The sequence below is a fragment of the Aedes albopictus genome, chromosome 1 (genome assembly GCF_035046485.1).
Source record: "Aedes albopictus strain Foshan chromosome 1, AalbF5, whole genome shotgun sequence".
NCBI lineage: Eukaryota > Metazoa > Arthropoda > Insecta > Diptera > Culicidae > Aedes > Aedes albopictus.
Window position 1 is genome coordinate 21,125,611 of NC_085136.1, and position 20,522 is coordinate 21,146,132.

At 39.5% G+C, this 20,522-nt stretch overlaps 1 protein-coding gene across 11 annotated transcripts in view; it reads left to right on the top strand.

The window, feature by feature from the left end:
- LOC109433627 (ephrin type-A receptor 7) overlaps positions 1–20,522 on the top strand; it is a 238,332-nt gene that overhangs the window by 12,358 nt on the left and 205,452 nt on the right. For 6 of the 11 annotated variants that reach the window (XM_062844175.1, XM_062844168.1, XM_062844170.1 and 3 more), the window contains exon 1: positions 1,556–1,700. The exons of 1 other annotated variant lie outside the window; for it this stretch is intronic. The gene's annotated coding sequence lies outside the window, so the exon portion shown is untranslated. Of the gene's footprint in view, positions 1–1,555; positions 1,701–20,522 lie in introns of those variants that run through there. 4 more of the 11 variants (XM_062844176.1, XM_062844173.1, XM_062844174.1 and 1 more) reach the window with 1 other exon arrangement.

Below are 20,522 nucleotides of genomic sequence, written 5' to 3' on the forward strand. Positions count from 1 at the left end.
GCTGAGCCGCATCACAGTGGTTCAGGTTCAGCTGCGTTACCTGCACTGTGATTTGTTGCTCACTGCGGCTTTCTTAAAGGCCGGGCACCCTGGACCACCCATCGCATGTCTGTTTTTCGAGGTTTTCCCGGTACAGATCATGCAGATGGGCGGACTCGTGCAGCTTTGGGCCTTATGACCTTCAGCGCCGCATCGCCTACACAGTTTGCGCCTGTCGGGGCCTTTGCAGTCCCACGACTTGTGTCCTGGTTCCAGACACCTGAAGCAAACCTCAGGTGGCTCGTGGAATGTCAGGTGACATACACACCAGCCCACCTTAATACTCCCTACTTTAACGGACTTTTTAACATCCGCCACAGGTAGCTGAACCAAAGCTATCTGTGTCCCTGCTGGCCCTCTCCGTAGCTTGACGGCTGCGGCGGCCACCTGCACATCGCACTGTTGCCGCAGTGCCGTGACGAGCTCCTCCACTTCGGTGATCTCGTCAATGTCTTTGACCTTCAGAGTCGCCTCATGTGTCAGAGCCCTCACCTGCACACCTTCGCCAAGGACCTCTTCTGCCAGCCTTTTGTAGGCGGCGCCCTTGTGCTCCTTCTGGCGCTTCAGCTCCAGGATCATTTCGCCCGTACGAGTACGTCTAATACTGCGTACGTCGGCTCCAAGACCCTCAAGCTTGGCGTCGCTTCGCATCGTCTTCAAGACGTCCGAGTACTTGGACTGTTCCGTCTTGATGACGATAGCGTCGCCTTTCTCACGCCTGGCACCTGCCTTCCTGCGCCTTGGCTTGGCGTCCTTCACTTCTACCTGCGGATTCACCTTCTTCTTCTTCTTCCGCTCTACCTTTGTCCAAGGAGGGTCTTCTCCTTGGATCGCCCTGCTCTGTGGCTGCTGAGGGCCCACCATTGGTCGCAACCCCTTGTTCCCATCAATCCGGGACGGGCCGGCCTTTTCAGGCCCACCCTTCCCAGTTTTCCGGGAACCCTGGCTGGGGTCCGACTTTCCGGCATAACCACCGGTATTCTAGTCTTCTTGTTTTCTAGTGTTCTAGTCTTCTAGTCTTCTAATTTTCTAATCTTCTAGTGTTCTAGTCTCCTAGTTTACTAGTGTTCTACATATAAAAGATGAGGATGATCGGCCTAGTAGACATCCTGCCTGAATATATTGTTGTGAGAACGCTCTCTTTATCTAATCGTTCATTTTTCAAACTCAGTTTGTACCAAATTTTGAAGTTATGTTTTGATCATTAATGGGACCCGCTACCAGCCCTGGCAGCATAACCAACCATCATGTCAGGAGAGACGGCATACCTTTCGTGTGAGAGTGTATGGATGCTTTCTGGACTCGTTCCGAACGGAGTCGATTCGCTTGTTCGGGGCGGCCGGGAGGAAAAGGTAAAAATGAAAAGGTTGATGCTTTGAATGGGTCCGCTTCGCAGCCAGGGAAAAAATGTCAGCAGAGTATAGTACCTACAACACACCAACATATAGGCGACGGACGACGAACGAAGACTATGGCGATGATGGTCTGCTGCTGCTGCTGAAGAAGTCAGTCTCGTTCGATCGCTCGATAACTTTGGATTTATCGGTCTTGGCAGCGCGCGGGTGTTTGGCTCTTTTGGCTAGTCGTACCAACTCTTGGAGTTTGGCAGGCAGTGTGTGATGAGAAGAGGATATCTGGAAAAAGGGAGACATTAAGTCCAAGTGAGTGTGCTTTTTTTTTGGTTGTACCGATTCTGCAGGATTTTCTTTTCTGATTCGCGTTGAAGAATATTGAAGTTTGGGAAGATTATGCCACACAGGAGAAGGCAGAGGAATACCGGTGGCAAGGAAGGATTTGCCAAGCATAGCAGGGATTTTTGTTTGGGTTGGGTTCGCGAGGGGGTTTTGCAGAGCGCATCTTCATCGTCTCGTCTCTTGACAAGCTTCTAGCTCTTCTGGTCTGGGTTTGGTTTGGGGGGAGTTGGGGGCCGTCAGTGTGGGAACCGAGGTCACGAAAGAATTATTTCTTGTCCTTGCTGTCGGTCGGTCGGTCGACAGACCGAAAGGAACGGAAAAGGACTTTGCCATAATACAGTGACTGTGAAAGGACGACGGCGGAGTGATTTACTACAGTGTTTCTCTATTCATCCTGACGGCGGCGAAGGAAGAATGTGCCCGAAGAAGACGTTCGAAGAAGTGAGGAATTAGAAAATTTCGTGTGAGGATTTACTGTGGTTCGGGGAAAAAAATCTAGTGCGCCGTGTGTCCTAAAGGACGATAAGGACGAGAGAATGTGTCTCGCCTGCCGTACGGTGGTGGAAGAATTCTGAAGATTTCAGTAATCACGGCCAGGATATTTATTCCACTCTGACTGCTGCAGAAACAATGTGAACGCTGAGAATACGAAGAGAGGGTGTCAGGGGGCATAGTGACGTGAGGGAACCATAAGAGTGTGTCTGTGTTTGTGTATGCTGCTGCTGCTGCAAATGGTTTCCCACACGAATGGATGGACGGACCAACAAGGAGACAGTGCAGGACGTGTGCAGTGCAGTTCCAGGCATGGTGATACCGTTCCACCGACACTAGTGATATATTCTCGCATTGACTGAGGATGTGACATAATTATCCACACACGAAGAGAAAGAAGTACGGCAATGGCTGAAAATTGCATTCGTCAGGACTCCTCTGGTCGGTCCTAGTTTGGTCCTGGTGGTGCAGTGAAGGAAAAGAAGAAAAAAGGCTGCGTTTTGAATGGACATCTTGCCGTTGCCATCGTCGCCGCCGCCGTAAGTGTGCTATGTGACTACGATGATGGCGACGTGAGGAAGGCTTCACAGTCAGAAGAAGAGAGTTCAGGTTTGGATTGCATGACGACGTCGTCGTCGCCGGAGACGATAATGAGATTCTTGAACATCGTTAAAGTCTGGAGGCCTATTCGAGCTAGACTGTGTTTGAGCATATCACATGCGTTATATGGAAAAAGACAATTTTTAAATTACAACTTGGAGGGATGAATCTGGAAGAGGTGCTAATCACAACCAGGTGGCATGCCAAAATTATTCTGTTGCAACGTAAATCAGTACAATACGGATAAAAAGTTGACATATTTGATTATAATTGCCGAACTTGGTAATTTTTTGACAAACTTATGATTGCGGTATAACGAATTCATTCAATAAAATTGTATTGTTTACGTTTTTCATACGTTTTTAATAGTTATCGAAATTGGCGATGTAATTCAGATCCCTTAGCAATGACATCTAGTTTGGCGGATGCATGCAAAGTGCCCATTCGCCAGACTTTTCCCCAAAGCTTTCTAACAAACTGCTTTCAAGATTTCTTACAAGTTCCTCACCGAGAACTTGTAGTCATGACATCATAAGGCGGTATATTTTTTTATGTTATGATGTCTTCATGTTTTTGGAACAGATATTTCCAGTGTAAAGAAATCCCTAGATTTTTCGAAAGAATTTTTGTTTTAATTTCTGTAGGATTTCCTGGATAAGTCCCTTACAGAATTCCTTGGATATTTTCTCAGCAACTCGTGAAAGATTTTTTAAACGAATGCTAGGATGGATTTCAGCAAGAGTCTATAAAAGAATTATCGAAAAATCTGTGGAAGTTTTTTCAAAGTAATCCTTGGAGAAATTTGTAAAGAAATCGCTGGAGAAAAATCTGGAGATACTAGCTGACCCTACGTGGCTAGCCACGTTTTCGCAATTCTGAGAAATGTCTCTTAATTCCTTCGAAATATATCCTAGAATATCTTCTTTTCCTTGTTTTTGGAAATTTTAGAAATTTCGTCCAATTATGAAAAGAAAGCATATTCCGAAGAGCGTTCTAGAATGTTCTAGGTACTTGTTTTTCTTCTTCTTGGTATCCAATTCTTTTTGTTATCCAATTTGAGAACTTTTGAATATTCCATTATGCTCGGAAACCTCTCGAACATTTGTAAAAAAAAGAAAAATCTCGAGCACTCGTGGAAAGTTCTGGAACAGTTTATAAAACCTCATTCTCCTTCCTATTTTTTTTTGCTTTTTCTTCTAATTATTCTTTTTTCTCTAGTTCATACAATGCTATTCTTACCATTCCACTATACGTGAAATATTTCACCAATCAGCGTTTGCAAAGTTGTCAATATTTTGGTTTTTATTCACGCACACCAACGCAACTGCACCGAAAATGTTCGTTCTTTCAGTGAAAAGTGTAGCACGAAGCGGTGTAGCACCGCCGCAAAAACGAAAACGACATAACATAAATTAAGAGAATTTTTATCCATCAAGGATATTCTTGATACTTCTAGAATAACAATTGAGGAAGCTTCTCCTCAGAAGCCAGTGTATCAATAAATATGTGAAACATTTCACTCAGCATTGGACTTACCAGAAGCGCCAGAATTTATTCTATCATGTATCTACTTTTTGACCGTAGACAACTGTTGTAGGGTTGTTGTCCATCGAATGGGAGAAAGTTCTAGAAATTAAAACGCCTGAAAGTATACTTTCAAGTATACACCTCGAAAATTTAAGAAGTTTGATACTCCATAACATTCCAGAATATAATTTTCTGAAACTTTCAGTAACTTCCAGATAGTTCTCGGAAGTTGTAAGCATTTTGGTGTTCCAGAATATTCCAGAATGTTCTTCTTATTATCATATTCGAAGAGTTCAATAACTTCTAGAAATACTCAAATTTTTTAAAAGTTTGATATAGCTATGGTGAAATGTTTTAATGAAACATTTCAAAATGTTACGGACAGACAGACAACGCTGGGGTTTTATATATATGATGCTTGGAAACCGCTCAAGCATTAGTAAAAAAAAGAAAAATCTCGAGCACTCGTGGAAAGTTCTGGAACGGTTTTTAAAACCTCATCTTCCTTCCTATTGTTTTTTTTTTTCTTTTTCTTCTCCTTATTCTTTTTACTCAAGTTCATACAACGCTATTTCCACCATACCACTATACGTGAAATATATCATTGAAACTTTGCTAAGCGTGACGGGAGAACAGATAGACAACTCCGGGTTTTATTTCACGCAGCCCTATTTTGATGCAGCCGTTTTTGATCTTCTAACATAAATTAAGAAAAAAATTATCCATCAAGGAGATTCTTGAAACTTCTAGAATAACAATTGAGAAAGCTTCTCCTCAGAAGCCAATGTATCAATAAACATGTGAAACATTTCACTCAGCATTGGACTTATCAGAAGCGCCAGAATTTATTCTATCATGTATATACTTTTTAACCATAGCTATATGTTGTAGGGTTTTTGTCCATTGAATGGGTGAATGTTCTAGAAATCGAAAACACCTGAAAGTATACTTCCAAGTACATACCTCGAAAATTTAAGAAGTTTGATACTCCAGAACATTACAGAATGTTATTTTTTGTCTGAATCTTGCAGTAACTTCCAGATAGTTCTCGGAAGTGTTACACATTTTGATGTTCCAGAACATTCCAGAATGTTCTTCTAAAGAGTCCATTAACTTCCAGAAAGTTCTCGAAATCTCAAAAGTTTGATATAGCTATGGTGAAACATTTCAAAGCGTTACGGACAGACAAACAGACAACGCTGGGATTTTATATATATGATTGCTGAAGAAATTATTAGTCGAAAATATAATAAAGGCCATGAGAGATTTTTTGAAAGAATCCCTCGAAAAATTACTGAAGGAATCTCTAGGGCAGTTTCTATTGGAATCCCTGCAGAAAATGGATGGAGGGATGGATCTCACATTTTTGTAAAAAAAGAAAAGTCCCTGAAAAAATTTCTGGAGAAATCCCAGGAAGATGTTTTGACGTCTCGTAACCTCACTTTTTATCTTTTTATCATCTGTGGAGAATTCAGTATCAGAATCAAGTTGAAAATGAACGTATACGGCAATTATCGTAATTTTTTACAAATTACAAGCCAATTTGTTGAGAAAACTTAAGAATTTACATTCGTTGCACAGGTAGATTTGAGGTTAGGGAATCGCCACTGGTTTTGATAGAAACTGTAAAACTTATGGAGGAATTCCTAGTGGAACTTCTGGAGAAATTGGAAGCTTATGTGGCAATTCCTGGTGAAATCCTTGGAAAAATTTCCAAAATAATTCCAGTACAAATTTTTGAAAAAAAGATACCTATTTTTGAAAAAAATATGCCTATTCTGAAGAAACTCTGGAATAGTTTCTGAAGGCATCGCTGAAAATGTCATCAAAGGAATCTCTGTAGAAATTTGTTAATAAATGACTAAAGAAATTTCTGAAGGAATCTTTGATTGAATTTTTGAAAGAATCCCTGAAGGAATTTCTGCTCGAATTCATGGACAAAAATGGAGGAATTTAAGAAATAAAACATGCTAGATGCTTTTAAAGAGTTCTTTATGGAATTTCTAAACAAATCCCTAAAAAATCCAAATGAATCTGTAAGATATCTTTTGAATGAAACTGTGAGGGAATTTTTGGTTTTTGTTTTTTAAGCACGATTTTTAGAAAAATGTGTGAAGCAATCCGTGGGCGAATTTCTCAAACAATCACTGACATTTCTGAAGCAATCGTAAAAGAATTCCAGGGTAAATCATCAGAGACATTTTTAAAGGCATCCCTGAACGAAATTCTGAACTTTTTGAATGTTTTGGAACATTTATGCAAATAACGTTATTGTGTTTGTGTATTGCTCAAAATATTGGCATTTGAATCAACCAAGATTTCGATCGTAACAGCAGCTAGCGAGATAGTGGTTTACTCATTATTTAGCGAAATTGACCAATATATGCCAAAAACCCCGAGCCTTTTATCGAAAACTCAGTTTTCATGTAGTTTTTATATGTTTTGATACATTTTAGTGTACAATTCAGATAAAAATAAAATAAAAAAATGCTTCGATTTTATGTTAGGTACACCAAGAATTCCTCTACTAATTCTTTCTTGAATTCCTTCAGAGATATCGATTTGCCCAGGACATTGTTCCGTAGATGGGCTGCATCGGGCTCGAAACCGATCGGCATTAAGGTATTTTTTTTAAATTATTTTGATGATTTTAAGAACCGTGAATGTCGTCCAGGAATTTCTCCGAGTATTCCAAATGGAGTTCATCCGGACTCCTTTCAGTGATTCCTTCCAGGGATACCATGAGGATTTCATCCAGTAATAGCTTCAAGGCTTTTACGAGAATACTTTCAGGAATTCCTTTAGGGAACCTTTTGGGAATATGCCATGAATTTCTCCAGGAACTTTTTTCAGAACTCGCTAGGGATTCATAATGCTTCATTGATTTCTTCCTAAAATTCTCCAGTTCGTTGCCAGTTTGCGTGAACTTTGAGATATCGAATGCTTCAATCAAGTTCACGGATTTGGTAGAACTACATACTTTGTAGGTACTTACCATGACATCATGTTTGAATGCTTCAAACACGCTTCATTTTGGTAAGCCAAGTCTTAGCGAAAAACAGTACGTTTTTATGTATGAAGACATGAATTCCTCCACAAGTAATGCAATAAAAAAGTGTTTTATCGTCAAATACCTCAGAGACATTTCTGTAAGATTATGCTCTGATTCCGGCAAGGATGTACTCAGAACAATACAACTGAAGGTTCATTTATTAAGGCTGTAGATTCCAAATTTGATCTACGGCTCAGGGTTCATTCGAAGTTTGATGAAATTCACATATTTTGAGCTGTCGCTCTTTGGACTACATAGTGTTCTAGTAGTGACCCCTTCACGTCTACCGGTACCAGTTCCGGAACATCCGGATAATTGGTCTGATCTATTTATCTGGTGGCCCACGGCTTGATGCTGTGGTACAGCCAGATCAAAGCCACCAAGAGAGGCAATATATAAATTGCTCAAAAGTTTAAATGCTATGCTGATAAGTACAAGTACAGATTAACCTGATACATTCAGAACACGATTCTGAAGGGCACTCACTAGTCCAGAATGTATTCCGAATCTGAGGTAAACTTTTTCAGCAAAACTACGTCAAATCTGAAGGGCTTTGTTGTTGTCTTTAGGATACAACGAGATCCGAATTAGAACAGTACACGAAAACCAGAACGAACATTGATCGTTATGTCGTTGAGACGGGTCAATGAGTGAGCTGTTGAAATCCATTTCTGAAGGGCATAGGTTGATTAAGTACATCACTGCTGGAGCCTTTGGAATAATCTGGGAGTCCGTCTAATCTCTTGAGTCCCATTACATCAATCTGAGTTGAGTGTACAAACAGCACCCATATTTGTTCTTTAGTATGAATCCAATTCTGAAAGGCATTCATAATTTTCGTTAAATTCACTTTGGAGTATAAGCATTATGAATCTATCTCTATAATTCTTACAGACAACCACTGATAGTGCTCACCACAAGGAAGCCAAAAAACATTCAGGACTACGATTCTGAAGGGCACTTACATATCGTGTACTACGTAACCTCTCCAGCATTATCTTTTCTGAATCCGGGTCTAAACGGCATACATTCAAAACGAGAATTAATCTAGAGCTCAACTCACAGTGAGAATATATTTAACACAATTCTGAAGGGCTTCGATAGAACTCGTTGTTTAGAGGCTCTGCTCATAAAGAAAGAGTTTATCTGAGATTGATCTGCATGTTTGTATCGGCTAAAAGTATAAATTTTACAATTTTGATTAAAATATATTTTTGGATGCTGACGGGTGATCGATGATAGTGCTCCTCATATTTATTTGTATTTTTCCTTCAAGGATTTTCCAAATAACTCCAGTAGGTACTTTGAAAATTCTTCCAAGAATTCGAAAACTCCGTCCACAAATCATTCATGAGTTTCCTTCATTTCAGGAGACACAGTAAACAATCAACTGTGTCCACTCAAGCAAGTCGATATACATTCAAACAGAAAACGTCCAATTCAAGAAACTACAAGTAGTTTAAATATTCATAAACTCGTATATCTTCAAAAACTGACTTCCGCCAGCAAAAACCCGACAGCGCAGGCTGATAATGACCTCAAAATCACCCGAAAACCCAAATCCACTTCAAACAAAACAAGAAACGCCAAACATCTTGAACGGTTTCAGCCAGTTGTTCAAGGAGCTGGTGTGTACGCGAGAAGCTGGACGACGACGACGACGACGGTGAGTCGTCAATTTCTGCCCAGCTCCTACCGTCGCGGCGGCCGGAGATTATCCATTGAATCCCTCCGTCCGAGATGCCACAAAGATGGGGGGGCTACCTTAAGAAGAGGAATCTCACTCACTCACTCACTTGCTCAGTGGTGGTGGTCAGACTCTGACTCGAAACTCGCCGGAGAGAAAACGAATGCGAGTCGCGAAGGATGACGACAGTGTGAAGTGCAGCAGTGATTTGGGCCTTCTTGTTCAACGAAGTTCTTCTCAGGTCGGTTGGTTGCTGCACGCGATCTCACTGGATCGCTTGTCGTTGGTTTGGGTTCAGCGCAGCGATGGCCAGAGATTATTGTGCGTGTGTAATTGTGATTGCGATCCGGTAGATAGGTGCCGGGAAGCGCTTAATTGTTGTTGGTTCTTGAATTGGCATGACTATTTTACTGGGTTCTGTTACAGTTTGAAAATTGTGCTACGGATGCGTTGTCCGTTAGAATATTGTAACAATATTGTGTAAATATGTCCCTAATCGTCACTTGAACATTTGTAGTGTTCAAGACAGGCTAATAGAATGTGTTCTCAATCTTACTACATACTTTCAGGCCATTTCTGTCAAGACATGCAAACCGCTCCCTAACACAGACATCATTTGGGTTTTCGGGTGCTTAGTTAGCTGATGACCATGTGTCAAGTAATCAGCTTCTGCCATGACGCGTCGTGTCCCAGTCAGGTTCAATAGAATTTATAAACCCCAAGACCTTCCCAGGTTTTGCAGACCAGATCTCATTGGGTTGCAAGCAACCACTATTTAGAAATCTTTGCCTGCGCGTGTATAAAGCACCATAACTGCAAAGCAGATGTTCCGAGGTTTCACGTTCCGTATTACAAAAACATCAGATATCACTCTGAATCTGGCCAATATTTTTCAAAAATCAAGCGCTCAATTTTTGCTCGGGCAGTCTTGTTGAGCTCTAAGACCTTTTTGGTTTTATAAGCATTTGGTGTTATAAATCGTTTTAACTGATTGCAACTTTTGACATCCATCCAATTGGATATCACTCTCTGCTCTGCCCAGCAATTCAGGTCCATTTTTATTGTACAGTGATTGATATACCGCAGAATGGTTCTGGGCCAACAAACTGTAAATTGGAACCACTTTTATCAAGCTCGTCTGCCATTTCATTATCTTTACTGTACTATTTGACTCCGTAGAGTTTATACTACTAGGACATCCTTCACCTTCCAGAGATATAGGGTAATTTTCCAATTGTTGCACGGCTAAAAATTCGCCAATTGTTGCACACCTCATAACAATAACATGGAGTGTGCAACAATAGGCGAGTTTTTAGCCGTGCAACAATTGGAAAATTACCCTAGTATCACTGGAAACTACACTTAAAGCCGAACCTGGAAAATGAGTTTCCATCATTAAATCTAAGGTTGCACGAGGAAGTTTTGGTTTGGAGTTTTGGTAAAAGCTCCATCGTCACGTTTCAAGTTTCCTAATTCATTTGCATGATCTTTTGCAAGTGTTTTTGTAGTCTTGCGACTACAGGAGTACTGTTTATGTCAGCACCCAAGATTATCTTTAGATTTGCGTATTTCGTTGTTGTATTCAGCCAGGGCTATCCTGTACTGAGTCCAATCTCCCGTTTGTTTCGCTCTATTGAACATTCTACAAGAAAATTTTCTAAGGCGATTCACCATGACACGTATTTAGTAGCAGACGATTGTATAGCACAGCGTAACAAAAATTAACTTTTGGTCTGTCTCAAGAGCAAACTCATGTGTCTCTGACAGATTTTGGGCCGCTGAATCCGAATCCGGGCTCAGATTTGCTCCAGCACGTCTTCATTTTGAGCTTTACCTCAATTTATAGAGCAAAATATGCAATTTGGGGCTTTTTTGACTGCTTTGTAATTACTAACATTGCTTTTTTAATTACTAACATAAAATGCTTAAAACTGTCAAATTCGATTAGCTAAAATGAAATATTTTGCATGAGTCGTTAATTTAGATGTCAATTGACCAATTTATCCTTTGATTGGTTAAAAAAAATATTTCCATGCTTAATGGCTTGCAGTCAAAAAAGCTCAAAATCGCATATTTTGCCCTATAAATTGAGGTATAGCTCAAAATTAAGACGTGCTGGAGCAAATCTGAGCCCGGATTCGGATTCAGCGGCCTAAAATCTGTCAGAGACACATGAGTTTGCTCTTGAGACAAAAAAATATTGCGCTGTATAGTGGGACAACTGCTGTTAAAGGAATTGATGATACTTTCATTTACCTATTGAGAAAATGATTCCAATTTTTGGGTTGTATTGATAGTTTCTCCCATTGTAAATGAATGTGAATTCAACCATTCTACATATTGATCCCAGTTTGTCTTCTTGGGATTTCAGAATGCGGTTGTACAATAATCTCCACCACTCCAATTGAAGATTTTGTGTTTATGATCAGATAGAGAAATCTCAACTGACACGTGCCGGTTTGTGATCTTGTCAAAGATAGCAGCATTGCACAGTGTCAGATCCAAGACCTCTTGTCTGACTGCATTTAAAAAAAAAACCTAATTTCTCCATTATTGCAAATGTCTATATTTTTGGATGAAAAAAAAATAAAGACAGATACTCCAATTTAGTGACTCAACTCGACTGTTAATATCCGTACTACCCAAAACCGTGTGATGCGCATTGGCGATTAACAGGCTTGCGCTTGATTTCATGACTCTACGTCGTGTTTACAAGAGTCATGATTTCATAACTCAGCGCTATGGTTTCATGACTTAGCGTCATAATACAATGACCAAGTGTCATGATATTGTATTTTTGTAAACAAGAATAGCTTCGCATAACGCCTTTCGTAATCATGACTTTTGCTCATAAAAATGGAATTCTTCATGATATAGACTGTTTCAGAAATTATAAATACACTAACGATTAACTGCCATTTCAATATCCAAAAAAGTTTCTTCTAGCTCTTATAGTAAACATGCTAACGAAGCAAATAATACCAATTTTGTTGATGTTTCTGGTAAAAGTTAAAAAATAGGGCTCTTTAAACTAGATGATTGAAATTTGAAGTTGCACAAAGTGGTCAAAAACTGTAGCATAGTAGAAAAGAAAAAAATCTCACAGATAAAATATTTAATTTCCAAACACAATAAAAATGGCTGTATCGATAATAAAAGATATTTCTCGATTTGTAAGAGTAATTTTTACTGGAATATTTGATCAAGAACCACCATTACGGGCCTTATCAACACAAAAATTTTTGTTTCAAATTTCTCAACAACACCAGTAGCAACAAACGTTAAGCAAACGAATGTCTTAATTACTGCTTCTGATTTCGTCCTTATGGTTTGACAAGCTTTGCTATCTGAAGGATCGAATTAGCTGAAAAAATAAGTTTGTTTAGATTAAATGCGTTCAGGAAAGCTAAGAAACTGTGTGGTAGTTCTTATCTTCCGTAGAAAACCTTAAAAAATAAGAAACTTGATCTCCGAAAAAATGTTGTGGAAATGCCTTTATCGATTTTTCCCAAATTTTGATCAAGGCATTCCTTAGACAACTTGTTGAGAAAGCGAATGAGATAAAAAATTAGATATTTTTGGTATTTAGTGATAAATAATGTTGAAATCATTAAAAAACACCTCCCGGGTAGAGGAAAAGAGCTCAATAATAGCATATTTTGATATTGAGATCAAAATGTGATATTAGTTTGATTGATATCAGAGATAAAAGATCTGAAAATAATATCTAAAATTCACTCCTGGAACATCATTATCAGATCATAATTAGATCTTGTAAGATCTAACCAATAGCAGCAAGCTATTCGTTTGTTCTTGAAATATCAAATTTTGATATTGTTCAGATGTTCCAGGAACATTTTTCAGATATTATTTTCAGATCTTTTATCTCTTATCTCTTATATGCTTTGTGCAAATGCAAATTTGAAAAATTAAGTTATTTGTTAGAGAACTCGACTGTTCTTTAAAATATCAAGACAATTGAAAGGAAATATAAAAATATGGAGTACAATATGCTATACTCTGAAAAAAGTTGGTAAAAATCATTAGAACAGTTCATGTAATTTAATAAACAAAGTGTATTTATAATTTCTGAAACAGTCTATAATCATCGCGTAGGTCTTTTTGGTCGTAAATCCGATTTCCTTACAGCGCATCGTGCATGGAAAGTTCAGCTGAAGTTCATGTTTTACAGTAACTTTACTGATCTTCAGCCCATTGGCCATTTCCCTTGGTCATTGTAGCTAATGCTTAATCTGTTCGCCGAATGTCTAAAGCTCTTGCCATTCAACAAAGTCTCTAAATGCTCTAGCAGCTACCATAGCGCTATTTGTTATCAGTTAAAAGCCAGTAACCATACATTAACAGTAAAACTAGTAGGTGCTATTGATGGAAATCCTTTCAGCTGCAGTGAAGGATTCATAGTCTCAGAGCGTTTGTCATTGGTACCAGAGTCCTTACCAACTATCGGGCCGACTATAATCCTCTCTACCAACTCTTTTTCACCCATGACCATCCGCTTATGAAGCGAACGTGTGAACACTGTGCCACGGGCCCCGGCAATCCCATCTTGTATCTTGTCATTTTTTGAGTCCGGGCTTCATCCCCATACCAAATATACTCATAATGCTTAGATTTAGGGCGTAAAACTCAATTAAACACAAGGGGAATGACATATCCTTTTCTAACCGGAATATCCGCATTTATCCGTTTCTAACCGTCGCTAACCGTGTCTAACCGCTGCTCACTTAGCAGCTCGCTTAGCAACGGTTAGCGACGGTTAGAAACGGATAAATGCGGATATTCCGGTTAGAAAAGGATATGTCATTCCCCTTGATTAAACAGCCGAAACCTTGAATGTTGAGCCGCCATATTTGATTTTAGTCTACCACCTTGTGTATTATGGTCGCCATTTTTTTAAGTCCGGCATGCTTTTCCATACCAAATATACCCTTATTGCTTGGTTTTGGAGTCTAAAAAACATTCAGCAGATGCCTTATGAATTTGGAGCCGCCATCTTGGATTTTGGACCGCCATCTTGTATATTATGGTTGCCATTTTTGGAGTCCAGACTTTTATTCCGCACCAAATATACCCATATTACATGGTTTTAGAGCGCAAACATCATTAAACAGCCGCCATCTTGAATTTTGGGTTTAAGGCCGCCATCTTGGATATTCTGGACGCCATTTTTCGACTCTGGATATCTTCCCCATACCAAATGTACCCATATTTCATAGTTTTATAGCATAAAACTCCACCCAACACACGCCATCTTGAATTTTGAGCCTCCATCTTGAATTTTGAGCCTCCATCTTGAATATTAGGCCGCCATCTTGAACGTTGGACCGACATCGTGGAATTTCTGGTCTCCAGTGTTGATTTCCGCACAAAGTTTGTCGACCATGATAAAGGTTATAAAAATCGCCGTAGTTGGATGTGTCGCATGATGGGGCTAGGTTCAGTTTTATATACGGCCAGTTCTACCGGTGCTGGTCCGGATCACTGAAATGGCCATAACTCCGGAACGCCTCCGGACCGATCCGGACCATTTTCAATAGCAAACAATGCGGTAAAATTCCGGTTTGATTCGAGATAAAATTCCGTAAAATCGGTTAATGGGAAGTGCCCTAAAATGAATGAACTTATTTTGCGCACAGACATACATACATACACACATACATACACACTACAGACATCATCTCAATTCGTCGAACTGAGTTGATTGATATATGCGACTTGATCCTCCAAGCCTGTTTTCGAAAAATCATTTTTTAAGTGAACATAGCCTTTCCAGTACACTAAGTGTACGAGACAGGCAAAACATGAATACGAAAAATACAATAGTATCTGGTATCTTTAGCGGGAAACAAAATTAAAGCCGTCACCATGTAACTTCAACAGAAAAAAAAACAATGTTTCTATTTAAGCAATGCTGCTGGGAAATTTTAATTTGTAATTTGAACGACTTTGAAATTAATAAAATGAACATTACCTCTTTTGCACGCTTCTGTACTCTTTTCACGCGCGCTTTTGAAATTTAGAACATCCATTTGAGGGGCTCAAAATCAAAGGGGTGTAAATGACCATTTTGTCGATTTTGAGCTAAGATTATCATAAAATTCTTCAGATTTCAAGCTTTCAGGAACTTTTTTAAGATTGTTTCTACGATGATTGAAAAAATTACAATGAATAAGAGAAAATTGGGTTGATTTTGAAACTCCATGCATTTTGTATGGGAAGAAAAATCGGTCAAAAAAAATTAAAAATCATTTACTCGACAGTGGGTTTTTGTCACTTACACCCCTTTGCTTCTAACCCCCTCATTTGCATTTTTATAAGCTCTCACTAATCTAACATTTTTATCTCTCTCCGAAAAGCATCATCGATTGCAAGGGAAGCTTTGACTGAAATGAAGAAATAACTGGCAGGCTTACGATGCGTAACGTTTAGTGGCGTCAAAACCCGTTTTAATTCATGATTTCATGAGTCAGAGTCGTGTTTACTGGAATCAGAGTCATAATTTCATGACTCATCGCTATGGTTTCATGGCTTAGCGTCATGATACAATGACCAAGAGTCGTCATAGTTTATTTTTGAAAACGAGACCTTTCTTCGCATAACGCTTTGCGCAATCATGACTTTTGTTAATGAAAAAGGATATAATAGTTCATGATAACCATCACTTAGGTCATGATGTAATGACTTTTTGATCATGAATCCGACAGCGACTTTTTTTACCGCGTATCGTGGTTCAAAAGGTCACTTGAAGTTTTTATCACATGCTAGATTACCAATAGATCTTGCATTCTATTGTAGCAGATATATCACAGCTTACGTCACTTTGCAGAAGAACGGCAGTTAAACTGTTCTAATCATTCAAAAAAGTCTTGAAATGCTGTCTACATAGTTTTATCTGTCAGTAGTTACTTTTATGGTCACTGCTCGTGACAGAGGACATCACGATTCTCATCAGCATGCCATTTATAGTTTCGCATAAATCATACTGATACCATTACTTTCTGGCTGGAGTTTTTACCCAAAATCGTTCAGTTTTTTTTATGGAATACCATTAAGATTCCACGAAAAGATCATGACGGTCATTACAGTGAACGACTTACATCTGATAACAATAAATTTTCCAATTCTTCAAATCTCATGCATTCAAATGGCAGCATTAAACAGAATCTCCTAGGCCGAACATACCAAGACAACAGACGGTTTGTCTACAAAAGTCTCTGCGTGATAAAAATCAAACCTTTTGTACTTTCCTCATTTCCCGTGCCTTCGCTGCCTGCAACAATTTGGCTCCCACCAAAAAAAAACATCAACCAACGAGGAAAACTCAAATGCATAGTTCACACACCGAGCTCAACCGGCTGATCTGCTTCTTGTTTCCTACGTCTATTCCGCTATATTATCGCCGCCGCCGGTTGGTCGGTCTCTCCCTGGGTTAGCTTTTACAACGTAAACATAGGTAAACAAAATCCTTTTTTTCCATCATCAGCTGAGGAGGCTGAGGCCGCATCATCATCATTATCATCATCGCCATCGATCGCCCCCCTTGTTTTATTGTTTCACGTAATAAAAATTGGAACGCGCTCACCCTTTCTCTTTATTAGCTTGGGGATTCGTGCGTGTTGTGCTCTTTGATGGTTGTTGCTCGCTTAGATTAGTGGTGCGGTTACTGGCTTGTTAGCTTTGCTGCCATGCTTACAAACCGGGAGACTAATAAAACTTTGATTGATTTTCCTAAAGGCGGAAATGCTTTTCTCGTGGTTGATGATGGGAATTTTTGTAAGACTTCAAAAATTCCATCATTAACAATTGGGCTGGACCCTGCAAAACTCACAAAAGACAAGTCGCACCCTTGTAGTGTTGTGCACTCACGTACACATACATACACACATACATACACACATACATACAAACATTTTCCTTTTCTTCTAGTCATAACATCCTTACTAAGATAGAGCTTACTTCTCAACTTCTATGTTGAAGTTCTATGAGGACATCCAGCGTTGATTGAAATTAGTCCAAATTCATGAACGGGTTGTCAAAATGCTGGTGTGTCACGCACGCACACACATACATTTGCCAAATTCGTCCGAAGTCCGAACCTTTTATCAAAGAATCCATTCCTGCGCGAATCGAAGCCCTTCGATACAACTTAATCGTCCCACGAGAAATCCAGAAAAAAAGAACTAAATTAAATCCACGGTCCACCAGAAAACCATTCCTCACCCATGAAGGGGAGTCCCCTTCCTCCATGGGTGACGTCCCGTCGCCGCCAGTTCGGAGACGTACACAACCTCAAAATAAATGCTTCAATTTCATGCGACCGGTTTGGACTACCGCGGGGGGTCCAACCAAAATCTGTGTCACCCATCTCGGTGGGGAACGGACGAACCGAATCAATCGCAAATCGCGTGACCCCTCGGTCCCGGTGAATTCCGCTCTCTTCCCGTCTGATCTCACTTGCTTACTCACTCACGGAGGAAGAGGAGGAAGAAACCAAAAGACAGATAGCTTGGTGTAGTTCCATGTCTTCCATGGTTAAAGCGCAGTGCGATTCGATCCGTCCGGTTCGCGGAGATTACGATCTTCTTCCTCGATTCGAAGTGTTCAATGGAAAGGGGGAGATGAAGTAATTGTTCGCGAAAAAAGCAATAGCTGTTTGCATCGATGCGGTAACGTTCTAAAAGTTGATTTATTCATAGGGTAAAAATTGTCTTCGTCATATGCGCTAATTCCCGTCACATCAGAAGCAAAATAGCCAATCATTGCAGATATTCTGACTTACCTTTGCTTCATTACATATATTTTACACTATATTTCACGTCTCTATTTCACTCCACTCACGAGTTGGCATTTTTTCTCGTTTTGCTTTAGACGAAGGAAACAGCACCAAAGCAGCAGCCAGCCGAATTGTTCTTCATCACCGTTCAATTTTTGCTTCGGCAGATTCACTTGTTGAACCATAACCTTCAATTTACACCCCACAAAAGCTCAGTGGCACTTCAAAGTTGGATTTCACTGCTGCAGAATGCAGCAAAAGCAGTGCAATTAATTAAATAAATCACTTTTTTTCCCGTCGGTTAAAATGTAAACAACAAGTTGTCTTCGGCTAGGGAGGATGCAAGCAAATGTGTGCGTGGATTTTCTGCATACGAAACATAACCACAGAGAAAGATTTCTTCGTTGCACTGCGATGGCGTACTATCTTCATCTTCTTCTTTATGGCTCGACGTCCCACAGGGACTTGGCCTGCCTTGCTTCAATTTAGTGTTGTTAGTGCACTTCCACAGTTATTAATTGAAGGGCTTTCTTGGCCTGCCATTGCATGAATTTGTATATTGTGAGGCAAGCACAATGATACAACTATGAAAAGGGAGTCGAGAAAATTTTCCCGACCGGAACGGGCATCGAACCCGCCGTCTCCGGATTGGCGATCCATAGCCTTAACCACTAGGCTAACTGGATACCCCGTACTATGATCTGGTGGGCGAAAATATTAATTGAAATATTTTAGTAGTTATTTTGAAGCTACATGCATTTCAATTGAACATTTTCGGCTCAATCGTATTTTGAATACATGAATTGATTTGGATTGCGAAGTATTTGACCAACTTTTCGTATAAACACCTACGGTCAAATCATAATTTTTGGCCATCCTATGTGCCATAGCATCACGTAGTAGTTGTGCCGGGAATTGAATTCAGGTTGTGCCCAAAATAGACGCGCACTAGACGGAAACAGAATTCGAAGGACAATCAATCAATCTTATTATTTTAAGGAAATTGTAGTCCTTTTAAAATCTTTTTTTAAATGATTTGATACCATGAGGCATTAGGTGAGGTTCAAGAATAAATTTGATTATTGGTCAGTGCTTAGATAGACGGAAATTAGATAAAAAGCCTATGTGGTGCTGAAAAAAAATCTTTGGTAATTTTTCTGAGGGTATTTTCGAAAAGTATTCTAAAAACTTAATCAAAAATTTCTGTACGAGTTATTTTAAAAACTGCCCCAATAAAAATGTAGCCTGATTTATTCTAGAGCTATTAAAAGAGAATATTCTGGGAAAATCGTCGGAGGAATTCCCGGAAGAATCCTTGATAAAATCGTCAAAGAACTTTTTGAAAGAATCCTCAGAGTAATTTATGGGAGTCCACAAAGAAATTTCTGGAGGCAGCTTCGGAGATATTTGTGGAAGAATCCTTTAAGGGAATTGTTAGATCAATTTCTGAAGACGTTCTCTTAGGAATTCTGTAAGCATGTTCTGTAAGAATTCTTATACGAATTTTTGGAAGATTTTTTGGGAAATATCCATTGACAGATTCTGTGGAGAAATCTTCAGGGATTCTCCCTTCTGTAACAAGAGAAAGGGCTTCTGGAAGAGTCCTTGGAGGGATTTATGGAGAAATTCTTGAGAAAGAGAGCAATGCTTGAAAGAATTTCTAGCAAAGTATCTGTAGAAATTTCAGATGGAATCTTTAGGAGAATTGTAGAAGGATTCGCCGAGTAATTCATCGAAAAAAAACGGAAGAATTTCTGGAATTTCCGTGGAAGAATTTTATGCGAAATTTGTTGAGAAATCATCAGAGGAGTTTCTAGAGAAAATGCTTGGAAACTTTCCTAGAAGAATTTATGGAGGAATTCACGGAGTCACTTCCGGAGAAATCCGTGGAAAACCCCCGTAGTAATTTCTGAAGCTAATTTCAGAAGTTCCAGAAGTTCCTAGAAAAATAAAAAAAAATCGGAGGAGTCCGTGGAGCAATTTCTTGAGGAAGTGTTGCAGGACTCTTGGCAGAATTATTTAAGCGAATGCTCGAATCAACTTCTGGGCAAGCCTTGGACTAAATGCCCAATTTCTGAAGGACTTCTTGAAAAAAAATCGTCAAATATCCTCCGATAAATTTCTGAAGATGTCCTCCTAAAATTACCGGATAGATCATAGAAATAAAATCTGCAGAATCCTTGGAGAAATTTCTGGTGGTTTTTGAGCAGAACTCTCTTTGAACCCCTCTAAATCAAACTCCTGAGCATAACGGGCATAGGAAAATGAGCAAATTGGCTCATGATCCTTAGTCTTTATACTGAGCTAGTCGGCTCAAAATCCTGAGCGAAATTGATGCTGCATTCTGAGCAGAGTTCAAAATTCTAATTGCATAGCGGGAATGGCATCGACACAGAACTCGGAGAGAAATGGCACAGAATTTTTGCAAAAATAACTCTAAATTTTGTTCTGGATTGGTTCAGATTCATGAGCAGTATTGGCTCCTTCTACTTAGCAAATTGGTTTAGAATCTTGAACGAGATTACTTAAAATTATGTTGGAAATGGATCAGAATTCTGGACAAAACTCGTTCCGAATTCTTTCGAAATCCTGAGCAGGATTAGTATTGACTCAGAACCCTGAGCAGAAGTGACCAAA